The 19262-nt window shown below is 40.1% G+C and overlaps 1 long non-coding RNA gene and 1 other non-coding gene across 2 annotated transcripts; both read left to right on the top strand.

Moving 5' to 3' along the window:
- Positions 1-875: 875 nt before the first annotated feature.
- LOC18013700 lies at positions 876-2063 on the top strand. The gene is made up of 3 exons (XR_002898279.1): positions 876-965; positions 1204-1388; positions 1507-2063. It is a non-coding gene; the product is annotated as an uncharacterized LOC18013700 (long non-coding RNA).
- A 10648-nt stretch (positions 2064-12711) lies between these two features.
- Positions 12712-12818, top strand: LOC112084932. The gene has a single exon (XR_002898585.1). It is a non-coding gene; the product is annotated as a small nucleolar RNA R71 (small nucleolar RNA).
- Positions 12819-19262: the final 6444 nt, after the last annotated feature.

Raw genomic sequence — 19262 nt, 5'->3', positions numbered from 1 at the left:
TCCAAACACTTCTAAAGTTTTTTAAAAAAATTATATTTAAAAATAGTTTTAAAATTATCCTAATTTCTTATAATCTTATTTTAAATATATATATATTTTATTTATAAATTTAATTTTGAAAATTAGATATTAATTTAGATAACTAAAAGATTTTTTAAAATATAAATTATATTTAATTTAAAATTCAAATTATTTATTTTTTTGTAAATAAATTTAATTCTAAAATAATATATTAATTTAAATTACTTTATATTTTCTTAAATATATGTTAGATTTAATTTAACTTTTGAAATTCAAATAATATTTTTAGAATAACACGTATGATTAACGAATATGTTATTGTATATTTGTTTAATCCTATTCAATCAGAATAAAATTTCACATAATAAAATCTGATAAATATTAATATTATATGATAATTTGATGAGATAGGTTAAGTTTTTTTTTATAATTGTGGTTTTATGCGGATAAGGTTTTCAAAACATGTAATATTAAGATAAAAACTATTTCAAAATTATTAAATATTTATATTATATAGTAATATGAACAGATGTATTAGAATTCAGGTTTTATAACCATGATATTTTTCGGATCAATAGAATGAACAAGTTAGAAATATAATTTTATAATAATAATTATTTTTCGATTAATAAAATGACGGAATTAGAATTATGTTTTTATAATCATGATCATAATAATATTAAAAAAAAATAAAAATAAGATATCTAAAAAATATTTATATTTGATGAGAAAAATTATATATATTAAAAAATATTTAATATATTATAAATTTTGATAAAAAAAAATTTCTGTTTGAATTTTTTCGTTAAAGCAGACCCCAAATTTAACCCTAACTGAGTCTATAAAATGCAGAAGCCTCGGTTAGGCGCAGCCACATCTAAACCTAATTTACTAAAGAGAATCCTCCGTCGAAACCATGTCTTCCTTGAACAGCAAATTCTCCGGTAAGTTCTGTCTTTTATCGCTCCTTCGAAATTGTTTGTCTGGTAATACTACATCTGATCGATCTATCTTGTGCTTAAGTTATTTGATGTAATCGATTGTATCAGTTTTTTTTTTTGTTTTGGTATGTTATGAAATCTGATTTTTTAGTAGATTTGATCGTTCTTTGATGTTTCAAATCTTCTTTTTCTAATCCGTCAATACACAATCTGACGCGTATTTTTCTGTTAAATCTCGCAGCGGCTGACACAGGCGTCTTCTGGGACCTACTGGTCTCGGTCCTGATTCGATCTCTGCTAATATCAAATTAGCTCTCGAGAATGTTGGTTATACTGGCAAAGTGTCGATCTTTGCTTATTCTGTTGCGGAGCAGAGCGAAGAAGTAAAGTTTGGATCCGCCGAAATCAAGCTTAAACAAAAGCTAGGTCAATTCCCTTACTTAGACCTTAACACACACACACACACTCTCTCTCTTTTTCTCTCTCTGTCTTTCTCTTTCTCCCTCTCTCTCCCTTTTAATCTCCGGTTGATATGCTATTTCAGGGACTAGAAAAACAAAACTTATGGAGATATATCGGAACCTTTTTATGTGGGGACTAGAACATCGTTATGAACCAACAAATATGATGATAATCTCAGAAGACCTCTTACGAGACGTTGGCTACGTTTCGGGGCTTGTCCTTTTAAACGAAAAAGAAAACAATCTTCTCTTAGCGCACCCTCAAAAAAAATCAAGAGTGCTGCGTGATACTGCAACTTCAATATGGCTTTGGAAAAGCCTATCAACTGGAGGGAGCCCTCTCGATGGCCACAGCATGAGATCAGAATCTCCTCAGTTGTGCCGTCTACACATTGTTCTGCTTGCAGCAGAAGGGCTCTTCGTCTTACCAATAAGCGAAAGAAACGTACGACCAAAGGTTTTCGATTTTTGTTTCGCTTTATATAATGTGTTCCTAGTTATTCCTCTGTTGATGTGAAATCTCTTTGGTCGCTTCCATACCATTCGTTTGCTAAGAGTTGTTTTCTGTTTATTTTGTTTGGTGTGAATCTACATTCTCTATAACTTCGATTATGAAATTGTCTGTATAATTGCGTGATTATTTTGACCTTGTTTGATGAGCTTTTAAGAAAATCAAAGTTTACACGAATCTATAACATTCTTGTAACAATTGAATAATTATACAATGGAAAAACTCAGTGATTCCTTGCCATGTTACAACGAACTAAACATTCATTAAATTACACAATCGATAAGCACTGTGTACATTACTAACTAACCCGACGAGTTATGATCGGGAGAAGATGAATAATGGGCTCAACGAAGATGAAGGCTCAGTAAAGAAGAGCACAGATCCATCGTTTTCATCTAAAACTCGGATTGATCTCGGATCGCTGGCCAATGATGCTCGTAGGAGGAAGAAGCAACAAGACAGCAGAGGTTTCTCTCTGATGACTAAGTAACAGAGCTTACGATCTAGTGCTGCTGATACTAGTTACAGATATGTCCACGAAATGGAGGGTCCATTTTGTTTTGTTTTCTTGTTTTGCACACCACAAAATTTTATGGGAAAAATCACATTTTAAATCTGGATGGACTAAAAAAGTAGCACTTTAAACCTCAGGAGATTTTCACTAACATAATAAACCTTCAATCTAATTTCTCTAACACTATAAACCTTAAAATTTGGAAACTAGACTTGACCCTCTTGATTCGGTATGAAGACTACGGAGGCTGATTCTGGTGAAAGTCCTCCTTCTCAGGTGATAAATTTGAGGAATTGTCGGCTCCATAACACTTGTCCGAGTCTGATGCACATAAGGTGATGGTCTCTCCATGGCTTTTGTCCCAATTGCTCCCAATTAGCCCCAAATGACCTGTACACACTCCAAAAGTGCAAAACTCTCTAGGACCTAATGCAATTCCTAACTAAAGACAAAAACAAAGACAAATATATGTAAAACTACCTAAATGTATGCATGAGACTCAATATTTGGACAAAAATGCAATCCTAAACATGACAAATATGAGTATATCAACTTGCGAAGTGGAAGGCTCCCTAGATTGCTCATCTTTGCGATGCATCAGAAAGACCGGAAAAACAGCTTTTAGACCGATGTCACTTCCGGAGACAATATCTTCCAGACCACAGCTCCAAATTGGATGATCTCAGGTGTTCCGGTAAGAGTACTCAAGAGTTCTAGAATATTGATGAAGGTCTTGTAGACTGATTTGAGCTGGAAAGGCATCGTCCCATGTAATCTTTGAAACCCATCAGATCGGCTCTTGAATGCCTGCGAGACAGGTGTGTCTCCCGGTGGCTATATCTCTCTACTTACTGTTCTGAGATCTTGACTTCATTAGCTCCAACTTTGATGAAGACCCCGTTAACTGATTCGGACCAGAAGATTCCCCGGATTTGCAATCTTTGATGCGCGCAGGTGAAAGTAGGTTTTAGCCGAGAAATGCTTCCCGCGGTAAGCTTTTTAGCCGATAAAAATTCCCATCTTGGTGTGAAACTTCACCCAATAGGATTTTCACCCGGTAATAATTTGTAGCCGATAGATACAACTCGATGTCATTTTCAGCCGATAAACTGATCCAATCGGTACGTGTTTTTTGCCGAGAAATTGCTTCAAGCAGTTTTTAACCCTCTTCTTCACCATTTCAACTCCTGATCACACCTCTTGAGCTCCAAATAGCCTCCAAAGCACCTGATACAGACTCCAAACCATGCAAAACTCTTTGGGACCTAATGCAAACCCTAAATCCTAATTTGATGCCTAAAGACCTAGAATGAATGAGAAAACACATGATTTGGACTCTAAAATGCAGCCTAAATGATGCAAAATATAGACATGTCAACTCCTCCAAACTTGTCATTTGCTTGTCCTCAAGCAAAAAGAGCAAATGAGAGAAAGAAGTTGGATGCAACGAGAGTTCATATTTCCTTTTAGAAAGAAATGATCACAATGAGAATTCAAGTTCATGCTCAATTATGCAGTGCAAAGCCATACTCACATATACTCAACAAGTAATCTCCACAAGTTCTCCTCTCTCTCAACTCTTTCACATTCATTAAGCTTTTATCAGGTGAATCGAATGATGCAATGTTTAAACAAGCTGGCTTGGCTAGGGAGAGGCTATGAGATTAAAATGATCTCATCAGTGTTCTAGCAGGTTTAATGCGGCAAAGGGATCTCTCTATGAACGATCAAACTTCGGCAGAATGCTAAAGGTAAAAGGCAACATATGTATATATGGGCAGAGACTCATCCAACCCCACACTCAACTCAAAGTTTCCTCACTTGCTCACACTCTCAAGAACCTCTCTTTTTACTCTCGTCATCGCCTAACTAGGGGACTCATTTTCTTTTCTCATGCTCAGGTCTCGGAGTCTACACTTTCATTAGCTCTTTTTCACTTTCTTTTGCAATTCCTAGTCTCTTTCTCTTTCTTTTCAAAACGTTTGAGCTCCTTTGCTTCTTTTCACTTCTCTTTTCATTTAGAGGCTAGGTTTTCTTTTTCACAACACCAGAGCTTGCTTCCTTGACTTAAAACTCCAATACCGAATTCCTTTTCTTTCATTCCCCTAGCTATTTCCACTTTCTATTTTCCACTCATCTCACCTTTTTCCACTCACCAACAAGTCTTTTCCCCAACACTTATTCCTCGCCAACACTCTCAGTTCCTTGATGTCGTAACACAGCACTCAATGAGACCTGCACTTGTCGCTCTAAACCTAACATTTTCTGCTAAGTTTGATCCAAGGTGGCCTTCCAATTCACACACAAACATTGGCTTGAAAGAAGGATGGGTTAAAGGTGAGGGAACTGATCCATGATGCGGATTCATCTACTTGAGATAAGGAAAAAGGGTGGTAAAAACAATGGTTCTAGCTCAAGTATGTATGCACCAAAAGATATTTTCAAGTCAAGTTCAAGGTTCTCACTTAATTAGAGTTGAGTTCAATTCAAACTTGCTTCTCAGATTCAGATCGTTTCAGACTTTGCAACCACATAATAAAATTCACAAGCATATTCAGTTCAAGTTCTCAAGGTGATGTACCCTCTAGGAAAACCTATCATTACTCCCATGTATTGATGCAATCCTATATGATGCAACTAGACTCAATCCTAAAATGTGAAATGCAACTAGAATGAACATTTTGTTTTTTGCAAAACTTTTCTGATTTTTCATATGCACTAAGCTACATGCGAATCAAAATGCAAAAGGTCAAAAAAGAACAAAGAAAACAAGATCAGAAGACACAAAGCTCCTCCCCCACACTTAAATAACACAGTCCCCTGTGTTATAAAAGCGTGTGAGAGAAGTAAAAAGAAAACGAGACTAATGCAAGATGATATATACAAAATGCATATTTACAAGGGTTTTGAAGTCTTTACCTCAGTCGCTGAGGTCTGATCCCACGTAGTATGAGGGATTTGATGTTGAACAGGACGGTGTGGGCTCTCTTGGTGGGCTGCTCTCCGAGGACTCAGGCTGGAACACCGAGGCCGGATCGATCCAATCCTCTTTGCCTGGTGGAAACTCGAGATTCCTTGCATTTGAGCTTCCACCAAGTTCTTCTTGTATGACTGGTGCTGTTGAGGTTGCCAAGTTCTTATCAGATGATGAAGGCGCGGTGAGCTGCTTGACTTTCTTCTTTAGCTGCCTCACACATTCCACCAACTTGTGAATTGACTTATCTTGCCAACTTGCACCACTTTTGGAGACCATTAACTCTCGAGTACAATCTCCTTGTTGATAACTGAGGTTTTCAAGGCCTTAATAAGGGTTATCAATCCCCTTGTCAAGGTAGTATAAGGGGTGTCAATCCATATGTGTGGTAGTTAGGCACTAGTTTATAAGACAAGTTCTTAAGTCAAGTGAAACAAGAAAGATTTGGTGACAAGTAACAAGTGAAAATATAAACAAAGAACAAACAATCAATGATTAATGAACTACTAAACAAGCAAGCAAACAAAATGATGATAAAGCAAATGATGAAAGATAAACCTCTAGATGTGATCATTGATTAGGGTGCTTTAGATATTGATTCATGATGCTAAAAACATAATGCAACACTTGCTACTCTTTAGTCTAGGCTTCTTAATCAGATTAATTCATTCCCATGACAATAATCCCTTTGCTAATCACTTAATCAAGTCTAACAACTATTAGATATAATCAAGCAATCAACAAGCATAATGCATCAAGCCTAATAAGTGACCAAACAATCTCTCAACCAAGACCACTGAATCTTATACAGAAAGACATAACAAGCAATCACATGATCTCAAACATTTTAACTTAGAACTCTAATCTAGACTAATCCTCTCATGAAGGCATTAATCTCTACACTAATCCACTTTCAAACCAAATTCCCATTTGTGAAATATGAACTAATGAGCATTAAGAGACAGTTCTAATATGTCATTTATGATTCAAACAATATTCTCATGGCATTTAAAACATAAACCCTTAAGTTAGCTCTTTCAGGCATTTCATCAAACACTTTTGGTGCATGAAATGCCTATGAACCCAGATTTCACTTTCCCAAGGAAATCTGGCATTAGGAGCAGCTAACTAAAGAAATAAAATGAGAATCTAAACCCTAAACATCACAAATCAAACATCTAAGCACCCTAATCTACACACCTAGAAGTTTAAAAAGAAGACTACTCACTAATCATGATGAACACACCATTTCCTTTGCAAGAGGTGATGTTAATCATGATTAGAAGCAAAGATAAGAAGATGAGATGATAAGAAACAGACTTGGAATGATCAAATCCTTCAGATATCTCTTAATCAAAAACGTTTTTACACAAAAAAGGAAAGAAAACTAGAGAGAAACTAAGAGAGAAGATAAGATGTCTAGGGTTTTTCTCCAAAAAGCTATATATACTAAGTGCTAATGAACCGGCTCAGCCCGGAACAAACCGGGTCCTGACCCGGCTTTAGTGGGTAAAGTGGAAATCCTGCGGGTTGGTACAGTGTCTCCCAGGTAGCATGCCCAAGTTGCAGTAGATGAAGAACTTGTCTTGTGAGACTTAAATCGCTTTGTCTTAGCCGCACACCCAAGTAGGAGTGTTTTGCGAGTCTTGCTGCGGCTTAATCTTCTTCTTCTTCAACTCGCAGGACCAAAGCGGTTTCTGGGGAATATACAAACCGTGCGGGTTGGTCTCTATTACACTCAGGTTGTAGGCTCAAGTCGGAGTAGATTGCGAGTGATCATGCGGCTTGGTTCCAGCGTCTCCCAGGTAGCATGCCCAAGTCGCAAGGCTTTCTCGCAGCATTCAGAGCAGCTTAGAGCACTTCGCATTCCGGAGAGTGTAACTTCTAAGATACTTGTCCGAATTGAGTGATTCCGGTTGCAGAAGACAGAGGACTCATATATCTCCAACTTTGGTGAAGGAAGCTTCGGTTCTTGGGAAGTGGAAGGCTTCCTGGAGGGCTCATCTTTGCAGTGCATTTACACGATCAGAGAGAGGCGTCTAGACATGTGTCAATTCCGGAGACCGTATCTTCCTCCTCATAGCTCCGAATTGAATGATCTTGGACGTTCTGGAAAAAGGACTCAAATTTCTCTGATTCTCATGAAGGCCCCGGAAACTTAATCGGCCTGGAAGTGCACCGTCCTTCGCATTCTCCAGAGCTCATCGGCTTGGTCCAAAACAGCAGCGAGACAGGGGTTTCTTCCGACGAGCTTAACATTCTTCTCACGCGTCCGAATTCCATGATTCTACTTGCTATGGAACCGTGATCCAATCCTTTACAACTTTGATGAAGCACTCGACAGCTGAATCGGACCGGAAGGTTCCCCGGATAGGCGATTTCGGAAACGTGTCTGCACCCGGAGATTTTGGCCGAGAGATTCAATAGCCGGTACGCGTTTTGGCCGATAAAGTCTACCCGCGGTACGTGAAAATGTCCGATAAAAACTTCCTGGTACGCGAGAATGGCCGATAACCTCCAAAGACCCAATTTCACCATTTTTCAAGCTTTGATCACCATTCCACTTCCTGGATTCATCTTTTCAGCTCCAAATGGCTCCAATTACACCTGATAAACACTCAAAACTTGCAAAGACTCATTGGGACCTAATGCATCTCCTAAGTCCTAAAACAATGCCTAAAGACCTAAAATGTATGCAAATGAGACAAAATTTGGACTTAAATATGTACATTAAATGATGCAATTTATGAATATATCAACTCCCCCACACTTATCCTTTGCTTGTCCTCAAGCAAAAAGAACAAATGAGAGAGAGGTTGAATGCATTGGGAGTTCAAATTTCCTTTGAAAGAGAAAAGTGACCACTAAGAGAATTCAAGATCATGCTCAATATGCAGTGCAAGACCATTCTCTGATGTATCAACTCAACAGTAATCTCCACAAGTTCTCTTATTCCTCAACTCTTTGACATTCATTAAGCTCTTTACCAAGTGGATCAAATGATGCAATGTTCAAACAAGCAAAGTTTGGCTAGGGTGAGGTAATGAGACTAAAATGATCTCATCAGCGCCTGAGTGGGTTCAATGCAGCAAGGGGATCTCTCTATGAATGATCAAACTTTGGCAGAATGCTAAAGGTAAAAAGCAACCTATGCATACAAGGGCAAGGACTCATCCCACCCCACACTCTACTCAAAGCTTTCTCACTTGCTCAACCTCTCAAGAACCTCACTTTCCACACTCATTTTCCTCTCACTAGGGGACTCACTTTTCATTTTCACACTCAAGTCTTGGAGTTCAAACTTTACATAGCTCTTTTTCACTTTCTTTTGTAACTTCTAGCCTCTTTTTCTTTCTTTTTAAAACATTTGAGCTCTTGGGCTTCTTTTCTTTTCTTTTCACTTAGAGGCTAGACTTTTTCTTTTCAAAACACTAGAGCTCACTTTCTTTGACTCAAAACTCCAAGACTGATTTCTTTTCTTTTTCTATCCCCTAGTTCTCACTATTCTCCTTTTATTTCACTCATCTCTCCTTTTTCCACTCACCAACAAGTATTCCCCCACACTTAGTTCTCACCAAATCTCTCAGCTCCTTGATGATGGAACTTAACACTCAATGAGACTTGCCCTTTTCGCTCTAAACCTAACACTTTCTGCTAAGTTTGATCCAAGGTGGCCTTTCAATCACACACAAACATTTGGCTTGAAGGAAGGATGGGTTCAAGGTGAGGAAAACTGATCCAGATGTGGACTCAGCTATTTGAGCTAAGGAAGAGGATGGTAAAAACAGGATTCTAGCTCAAATATGTATATATGTATCCACAAGCTTATTCAAACAATGCATCACAAGATAATTTCAAGTCAAGTTCAAGGTTTTCACTTATTAGAGTTGAGTTCAATTCAAACTTGCTTCTCAGATTCAAATCATTTCAAGCCTTGCAAGCACATAAGTCATTTCACAAGCATATTTAATCCAAAACCTCAAAGTGATGTACTCTCAAGGAAAGAACCTATCATTACTCCCATTTGCATATGATGCAACCTATATGAAAATGCAGACTAGACTCAATCATAAAATGTGAATGCAACTACATGAGCATTTTTTTGTGAAAATTTTTCAGATTTTTCCATTTTTTTTTGGTTTTGATATGCACTTAGATGAATGCAAAATGATAATCAAAGTGAAAAGAAAAATAAGAGCAGAATAAACATGATTAGTAAACACAAAACCCCTCCCCCACACTTAAATAACACAGTCCCTTGTGTTATAAAAGCATGAGAAAGAGGAAAAATCAAACATGAAATGCAAAAGATAAAGAAAAATGCTAAATACTCATTTATAAGTGTTTGGAGTGATACCTGGTGTGGTTCTTGTGCAAAAGGGGAGTTAGTATCTGCTCCAGATGAGGCCAGACACCACTGGAGATGTGTTTGGCTTGACCTGAACTCCCTTGTGCGGCATGGACTTGTCTTGGACCAACTCGCAGACTTTGGGACATAGATACCTCGGCCTTTCTTCTTTTTGGTGCGGCCTGGTCTCCTTGCTCCCAGCCAGCACACACGCCCAACTCGGAGTAATTTGCGAGTCTTCATGCGGGTTAGCTTCCTTGGGTTACAGGTAGCAGCACCAGGTCGCAGGTTTTTGGACTTAAACACCTCGGCCACTTTTCTTTTTAGTGCGGCCTGGTTTTTCTTTTCCCAGCCAGCACGCCCAACCCGGAGTAATATTCGAATGGACGTGCGGCCTAGCTTCCTCTCTTCTGACCCGCACTCTCAAGCCGCAGTATTTGGGACTTAAACACTTCGGGCCTCTTCATGGTTTTGTGCGGCTTGGTCTTCTTACACCAGGTAGCACGCCCAGGCCGGAGTAAATTGCGAGTTGGGCTGCGACCTGGACTCTTCTTGCACCAAGCCGCACATCTAGGTAGCACTCAGGCGCCCTCCAAGATTTTCAAACCTTAGACACTTCTCTAAGCCCTTTCACATGCTCCATTCCACCCATCACTGAGCTATGTCCTCCAAAAATCACCTAGAACCTGAGACCAACTCACAAAACCCATCAAAAGATCCTAAAACATAAAAAGAAATGAGAGAAAAGAATAAAAAGATTATATACAAGGATAAGCTTGGGGTGTCTCCCAAGAGCACTTTGTTTAAAGTCACTAAGTTTGACTTTGAAAAAACTGTTTTTAGCTGGGGTGAGGTTGAGCACTGATGCTCTTCAGCACTTCAATGGTCCTGAGCAAGAAAGCTGAGTTGGTTTGCTGCCTTTGGGAACCATTAGACCCTTGTCCTTGAGATCCCACCTTGAGACCTTTGTCCACCAGCTCTTGGATACCATCTGGGTCTTTATCAAAGATGGCCCTTGTGAGATATGCCCTCACTTCAGCAAAAAGACCTGGCTTCCCATTGCAATCCAGCTTATACTTCAGAGAACCATCATCATCAACCCAAGGAGTGAGATCAAAGTCTTGAGAAGAAAGATCAGGTTTAATACTCTTGTCTTCTGATGCTGAGCCATCACTTTTGGTGTTAATCATCCTTAGATCACTAAGTGTAGGAGACCATGAGAGCAAGATGTCTTCTTCTCTGATCAATGGCTGTTCAGCCCCATCATTGTAAACAGAGTTGGTGTGAGGTTCTTTTTCCATTTCCACAGCTGAGAGAGATTGGGATCCACCTAAAATCCCAGCACTTCCTACATACTTCATCTCAAGTACCTTAGGGGGTTCTATCTCTTGAACAACTGATCCACAAAATTCAGCTAAAGGTGGTTGAACAGGGTAAAAGGCATCCTTATCCACCTTTGTAAGCACCACTCTTTGAGTATCAAAGTCAATCATTGCACCAGTGGTGTTGAGAAATGCAGTTCCAAGCAATAGGGGAAGCTCTTTGGTCTTCTTCATCTTCATGATCACAAAATCAGTGGGAATTATGCATTCACCAATTTGAAGTGGATAGTCTTCTAAAAATCCAGATGGTTTCTTGGAGTAGGAATCACCAAAGGTGATAGAAGAGGGGTAGGACGTTATAGACTTGACCTTTAGCTTCTCCATCATATCTTTAGACATTATACTCACACTTGAGCCTGAATCACACAAAGCATTATCAACTCTAAAGTTGCCAAGAGTGCAAGAGATGGTGAACTTCCCTGGGTTGCCTAGCTTTGGGAGGGAGGTGGGCTTCATCTGAGTTGATTCAGAGGTGGAGGCACAATCTGTTAGCTTTGCTTGACCAGTTGGCAGCTCCTTTGTTTCAATAGACACTGAATCATTCCTTTGCTGAACAGAAAGAACTGAACCGGCTGCCCCCACACTTTTGCTCTCAATGTCCTCATTGAGTTCATGTAAGAAGCCCATGAAATCATCTATAATGGTGTCCTCATCCACTTGAGTGTGTGCATTCTCAGTACAAACTTGACCATAAAGGAGGTCTTCAATCTCTTGCACAGCAGCTGAATGGTCCCCATTGGAGTTGATGGCATTGCAATAATCTTTTGAGTTTTGAAGAGCTTTACCAGGAAGAGAGACTTGTGGTTCAGAAGTGCAGATGCCCTTGTTCTTTTTAATAGCCTTTAGTTCAGCGCCCAGTGTCTCCAGGTTAGATGCCATCTTTTGTTGTCCCAGTAAGAGCTGTTTGAGAACAACATTGAAATCAAGACTTTGTTGAACAGGTGGTGGGGCAAAACCAGGAGGTGGTGGCCTTTGTTGCTGGAAGCTGAGTTGGTTATTGAAGCTATTCCCTTGATTCTGAATCGCTGGTTGCTGAAAACCCTGTTGACCTTGGGAGTTACCTTGGTACTGATTCTGTTGAACAAAGCTTTGAGGAGGGTGTATTTGGTCTTGGGGGTTGGGGGTTGGCCACATTGTTGCTCCTATAGGACAAGTTCTGGTGTTTGTTGAAGTTGTTGTAACCATTGAACTTGTTTTTTTTCCCAATGAAGTGCAACTCCTCTTGAGTGAGACCCTCTTCATTTGTATTTGTGAAGCATCTCTTTTCCTCACTCACATAGTTTATAGGCTTTTGAGTGGCAGCTAGGGCTTTGTCAAGCTTGATATTCAGCACTTTGATCTTCTCTTCCAGCTCTTGGTGTCTACCAGAATCTTCTCCTCTATAGCTTCTATCATAATCTTCCCCATAAGTGTCTTGGCTCATGGCTAAGTTCTCAACAAGTTCCATAGTTGCATTGATTTCTTTTGCCAAGAAATTTCCAGTTGATGCTGTGTCCAACTGAATCCTGATCTTAGGAACAGCTCCTCTATACAAAGTGCTAAGGAGAGAGGCTTCTGAAAAGCCATGATGTGGACACTTGTTTGTGTAGCTTCTAAACCTGTCGAAAGCTTCTCCAAAGGTCTCATTAGAATATCGAGTGAAGCTGTAAATCTGGTTCCTTAGCTTTGCAGTCCTTGAGCTTGAGAAGAACTTGGATAGAAAGGCAATCTTGCAATGCTCCCATGTGTGGATGGATCCTCTTGGGAGGTTCTTTTCCCACTGATGTGCTTTATCTTCAAGGCTGAATGGGAACACTCTCAGTTTGAAGCTGTCTTCAGACACCCCATTGATCTTAGTGAGATCACAAACTCTGTCAAACTGATCCAGATGCTCCAAGGGATCCTCCATAGGTAAGCCATGGAACTTCTGATTCTGAACCATATTGATCAAAGATGCCTTCACCTCAAAGTTGTTGTTTTGGACAGGAGGTGGCCTGATTCGTGCTCCATGCTGGTGTGCATAAGCTCGGTCATTCTCACCAACAAAGACTGGTGGAGGCTGATGATGTATGGGTGGGTTTGGGTGGGGCTGTGGCTGGTTAACATGAGGTAGGTCTTGGTTCTGGTTACCATGAGCGTGTCCCTGATGGACCTGAGCCTGTTGAGCCTGAATTCCAATCCCATTACCAGCTCTTTGACCGTGATCAGCTTCTTGAGCCTGATGCTCATTTCCAACTTGCTGATTCATTCCTAACCTCTCCAAGTGAACGACTCTTTCTCTTTGTCTTCTGGCTTGGCTTCTTGTGATCATAAACCTGAAAACAAAGACAGAGCTTGAAAGGTGATCAGTAAAACAAAATAAATTTGATCTCAAAAACTATATCAGAAACTAATGCTAACAATCCCCACACAAATATGGCAACGGCGCCAATTGATAACTGAGGTTTTCAAGGCCTTAATAAGGGTTATCAATCCCCTTGTCAAGGTAGTATAAGGGGTGTCAATCCATATGTGTGGTAGTTAGGCACTAGTTTATAAGACAAGTTCTTAAGTCAAGTGAAACAAGAAAGATTTGGTGACAAGTAACAAGTGAAAATATAAACAAAGAACAATTAATGAACTACTAAACAAGCAAGCAAACAAAATGACGATAAAGCAAATGATGAAAGATAAACCTCTAGATGTGATCATTGATTAGGGTGCTTTAGATATTGATTCATGATGCTAAAAACATAATGCAACACTTGCTACTCTTTAGTCTAGGCTTCTTAATCAGATTAATTCATTCCCATGACAATAATCCCTTTGCTAATCACGTAATCAAGTCTAACAACCATTAGATATAATCAAGCAATCAACAAGCATAATGCATCAAGCCTTATAAGTGACCAAACAATCTCTCAACCAAGAAGACTTAATCTTATACAGAAAGACATAACAAGCAATCACATGATCTCAAACATTTTAACTTAGAACTCTAATCTAGACTAATCCTCTCATGAAGGCATTAATCTCTACACTAATCCACTTTCAAACCAAATTCCCATTTGTGAAATATGAACTAATGAGCATTAAGAGACAGTTCTAATATGTCATTTATGCTTCAAACAAACATTCCCATGGTATTTAAAACATAAACCCTTAAGTTAGCTCTTTCAGGCATTTCATCAAACACTTTTGGTGCATGAAATGCCTATGAACCCAGATTTCACTTTCCCAAGGAAATCTGGCATTAGGAGCAGCTAACTAAGGAAATGAAATGAGAATCTAAACCCTAAACATCACAAATCAAACATCTAAGCACCCTAATCTACACACCTAGAAGTTTAAAAAGAAGACTACTCACTAATCATGAAGAACACATCTAATCTTTTGCAAGAGATGATGTTAATCATGATTAGAAGCAGAAATGAGATGATCTCAGGTCTCCATTACACTCAGGTCGCAGGCTCAAGTCGGAGTAGATTGCGAGTGATCATGCGGCTTGGTTCCAGCGTCTCCCAGGTAGCATGCCCAAGTCGCAGTATTGTAGACTTAGCAATTTTCTTGCTCGGGAGCCTCAGACCTCATCCATTGATAGCTTACCCGCACTTCTCAACTCGCAGCATCAATTTCCAGGCATTCGTCTTCAGGCCTGCGAGTTAACCAAGTCGCAAGGCTTTCTCGCAGCATTCAGAGCAGCTTGGAGCACTTCGCATTCCGGAGAGTGTAACTTCTAAGATACTTGTCCGAATTGAGTGATTTCGGATGCAGAGGACAGAGGACTCATATATCTCCAACGTTAGTGAAGGAAGCTTCGGTTCTTGGGAAGTGGAAGGCTTCCTGGAGGGCTCATCTTTGCATTGCATTTACACGATCAGAGAGAGGCGTCTAGACATGTGTCCATTCCGGAGACCGTATCTTCCTCCTCATAGCTCCGAATTGAATGATCTTGGACGTTCTGGAAAGAGGACTCAAATGTCTCTGATTCTCATGAAGGCCCGGGAAACTTAATTGATGCGTGTTGTAAACGGGGTTGGTTGTTTTCGTTTTACTAAGCTTCAGGTTTTAAATTTATAACCCCTAAATGTCTGCAAGTGCACAGATGTGCGCTGTAGTACTTAGGGTATCGATCCATAGAGACTTAGTTGTTTCAGTACGAATTCAACGCAACGCTTAAATCAGATTAGAACTAAAAGGGTTTTGGGTTTTGGTTTTGGGTTTTGGTTGTCACTAAATCTAAACTAGAAAGCAAAGAAAACAAAAGAAATTGAAGGCAATTAAAACAAGTAAAAAGCGATTAAACTAATGCTAATGAAAGCAGGTAATAGGCGAATAAAAAGCAAATAGAATTGAAGGTAAAAATCGATTGAAACTAGAAGGCTGTAAACAATTAAAGACAAACATTGGGGCTCAAGGGGTTTCGCAGGGGTTCATGGACTAAGCTATGTCGATTTTAAACAAGTGATAACGGTAATCAACTACGTATGTTCTAGAACTCAAGGCACGGAAGTATGAATAGCCTACTTTCGCAGCACTAAACAACTAACTCTCGCAACCCTAATCAGTAGGTTTCCACTCTGATTCTGGAAGGGAGAAGATGCAATAGCAGAACAAGACTCATCAATATTCACAACTGAACTACAGGTAGGTTTCCACTCCTATAGAAGAATTGCTCGTTTCACCCTAGTTCAGACAATCAATGAAAGCTTTCGCAACATATCATATCAGATCGGCTTCTAAGTGGCCAGCAAAGAATCACGCAGTAAGATTAAAGGCAAACGAAGAACATCTAGAAGATTATAAATCCTAAATCTATCGATTCATAAGCAAAGACACATGAAATTCCCTTTGAACGATCCCTTTAAACCCAACTGGGTAACTACTCATACATATTGTAACAAAGCATCATAAACGAAATTGAAAGTGCTGGAAACTAAAGAAAAGAAAGAAGAAAAACGAAGAATGGAGAAGCAGAAGGAGGCGCGATGGTCACTCCTGCGGCGGCTCCTCTTCAAAGACGGCGGCCTCTCTCTCTCTCTCTAGGGTTTGTGTAAGTTTCGGTTCTATTGGTCTCTGCCTCTTTAGAATGACCTAAAGAGGGTATTTATAGCTTCTGGGGTGGTCCTGGACACTTAGGGCTTCAAAAATAACAAAAGGAATTGATCTGTTAAGTCGTCGGGAAAGTGAACGACCAAGTTCTGAGGTTGCGGTGGCTCTACCCGCGGGAAAATGGGTGTTTGCCGCGGTCCCGGCACTTGCTCTCTTCCGGAACTGCATTTTCTATCATTCTTGCATCTGGAGTATCTGAAGATCTAACCGTTGGATTGTCTCCAAACCAAGTGCATTAGAAAGCTGGTTGGATCCTCTATGTTGTCTCATTTTTTGGGGGTGATCAGACGGTGAGAAGGTCTTCATCGCTTGTGATATTTCTGACGGTCTGCATTTATCCAAAATTGCTCATTTGTTCCAAATTGCATATCTTTTGCCCAAGTTTCCTGTAAAGTCTTTTGAAACTCTAAAACATTGAAAACACTTTAAAAACATTGAAAACAGAGTTAAAACACCTGCATAAGATACAATTATGATCCATAAAAGTGGTCAAAATACGGTGTTATCATTAATCGGCCTGGAAGTGCACCGTCCTTCGCATTCTCCAGAGCTCATCGGCTTGGTCCAAAACAGCAGCGAGACAGGGGTTTCTTCCGACGAGCTTAACTTTCTGCTGACGCGTCCAAATTCCATGATTCTACTTGCTATGGAACCGTGATCCAATCCTTTACAACTTTGATGAAGCACCTGACAGCTGAATCGGACCGGAAGGTTCCCCGGACAGGCGATTTCGGAAACGTGTCTGCACCCAGAGATTTTGGCCGAGAGATTCAATAGCCGGTATGCATTTTGGCCGATAAAGTCTACCTGCGGTACGTGAAAATGGCCGATAAAAACCTTCCTGGTACGCGAGAATGGCCGATAACCTCCAAAGACCCAATTTCACCATTTTTCAAGCTTTGATCACCATTCCACTTCCTGGATTCATCTTTTCAGCTCCAAATGGCTCCAATTACACCTGATAAACATTCAAAACTTGCAAAGACTCATTGGGACCTAATGCATATCCTAAGTCTTAAAACAATGCCTAAAGACCTAAAATGTATGCAAATGAGACAAAATTTGGACTTAAATATGTACATTAAATGATGCAATTTATGAATATATCACTTGTGTGGTGTTCGGGTTCTCCCCACACATAAGGATCGAAGTGTATCGGCCGGCTCCCATTCTTCTTTCAGAGATTCTTGGCTACTCGTTCTCACATCCATCGGCTCCTCGTGCGTTTGGAGGCTTACTAGACTCGGCCTGTTCTTCTTTCATGCATATGCGCAGTGGTGAATTGATGACGGGTTGTATAGCTGATCTTTAAGCACGTAGAAGGAGACATTGCGTCGTTCTTGTAACATTGTAAGGGCTCTATTAGGCAAAAGAACTTGCATGCCATCTCTGTGTGGAAACGTGAAGTTATAGGCCCATCTATTCCCTACCTTGCCTCCGAAGAAACCACTCTTGCTTAAGTATTGCTCATCAATCAGGCTCGGCTTGGATTTCGTATCAGGGAATACAAACTCTCTGGCTCTCAGGATCTTTGTCACCACCCAACCGTTCTGGAGCCTCATGGTGCCGTTCTTCTTTCGACCACACCACACATTGTGTCTATAAGTGAGCATTTAGATCGCAAAGAATGCACCTAGAGAAGGTACATGTATCGACCCTTCAAATTCTTTGTTGTTCTTCGTGTGAGATATGAGTGGCTTCAGACCAAGACCTAGCATCTCAAGCTCGTTCAAGTAAATGACTCCTGGGTTGTAGGTCGAGAAGAACATCCAAGCCAAGACTCGGTTAGCGTATCTGATCGCAGGGTTTTTGATGCAGCTTGTCTTGCTCTTGCCTCCAACATACGGTCCAAAGGCGATGGTTTCCCATAGAGCAGCTATCTCTTCCTTCGGATACACAAATTTCTCCAAAGAGCTTTTATTCCTTACAAAGCCAAATACCTCATCTAGCTCCTTGAAACTGACTTTGTAGCTGACTCCGTCCATTTCAAACTCTATGTGACCGAAACCTCTCCCATGTAAGCGCTTGGAATCTCTTTTGGGGTACATGAATACCTCCAGAGTGGCCAGGAACTATTGAGTTATACCTTCATAGGCAACATCACTCATCTCAAAGAACGAAGCCAAGCCCATGTTTTGGAAGATTAGAATCACATCGTCAAGTATCTCAAGCTTCCTTAACACCTCCTTGTCAGGGAACCGACATTGAGCCACTCTCACTGTGTTGAAATGATCCAAGTACTCCCCAGTGGTTCGAAAATGCTCCCGTTCAAGCTCGGCTTTTTGCTCTCCTTTGGCTCCTTCATCACATTCGGTCTCATGCTCCTGTGCATCCCCTTTTGCAACCGCGGCTCCAGCTTCTTCCTCATCAGATTTCCAAGCCACTTGCTCTCCTTTTTTTTTGGCTCAGGAACAGGTGCAAGTGTGAGCTCGCTGTTCTTTGCACGCTTTGCAGCTGGTTCGCCTTCAGCTTGCTAGGTGCGTGCGGAGGATTTCTTGCTCGTTCCACCGTTTCTTGCCGAGTCCACAGCCTTGCCCTTGTTGGCTCTCTTCTGAACATCTTTTCCTTGGGTTAAAGCGGCGGTTCTTTCAGTCATCTGCAAGAGAAACCATCAAAATAGGAATGAGAACCGAGTGTGTCGTTAAGCTCAAATGCCAAAAGAACAAACAACAAAAGAGTTTTCTTCTCAAAAAGAATGGTTCAATGGGTTCTCAGGCTCAAAGTGATCAAGAGACGAGTCAATATAATCACTAATAGTTAAAATAAGCCGAGAAACCCATTTCACCATTAAAGCCGATTTAAAGCACAATTTCTCATGAATTTTAAAAACTCAAGAACAAACGATTTTCAGTGCAAGAACCGGTTTTCATGTGTTGTCTATCCAGATGGAATTTCTAAAATAATTCCCAAGGTTTTTAGCAGTCTAAAAGAATCGATTAAATATTTTACAATCAATAAAGCTCGAAAACAATAATGGAAAAACATGAGTTCTTCAAAATGCAAAACCTTTGGGAACATAGAATTCAAGCTTAGTGAGATG

This window comes from Eutrema salsugineum, unplaced genomic scaffold (assembly GCF_000478725.1).
Source record: "Eutrema salsugineum unplaced genomic scaffold, Eutsalg1_0 scaffold_4, whole genome shotgun sequence".
Lineage (NCBI taxonomy): Eukaryota > Viridiplantae > Streptophyta > Magnoliopsida > Brassicales > Brassicaceae > Eutrema > Eutrema salsugineum.
This window is presented reverse-complemented; position numbering and strand designations above follow the sequence as displayed.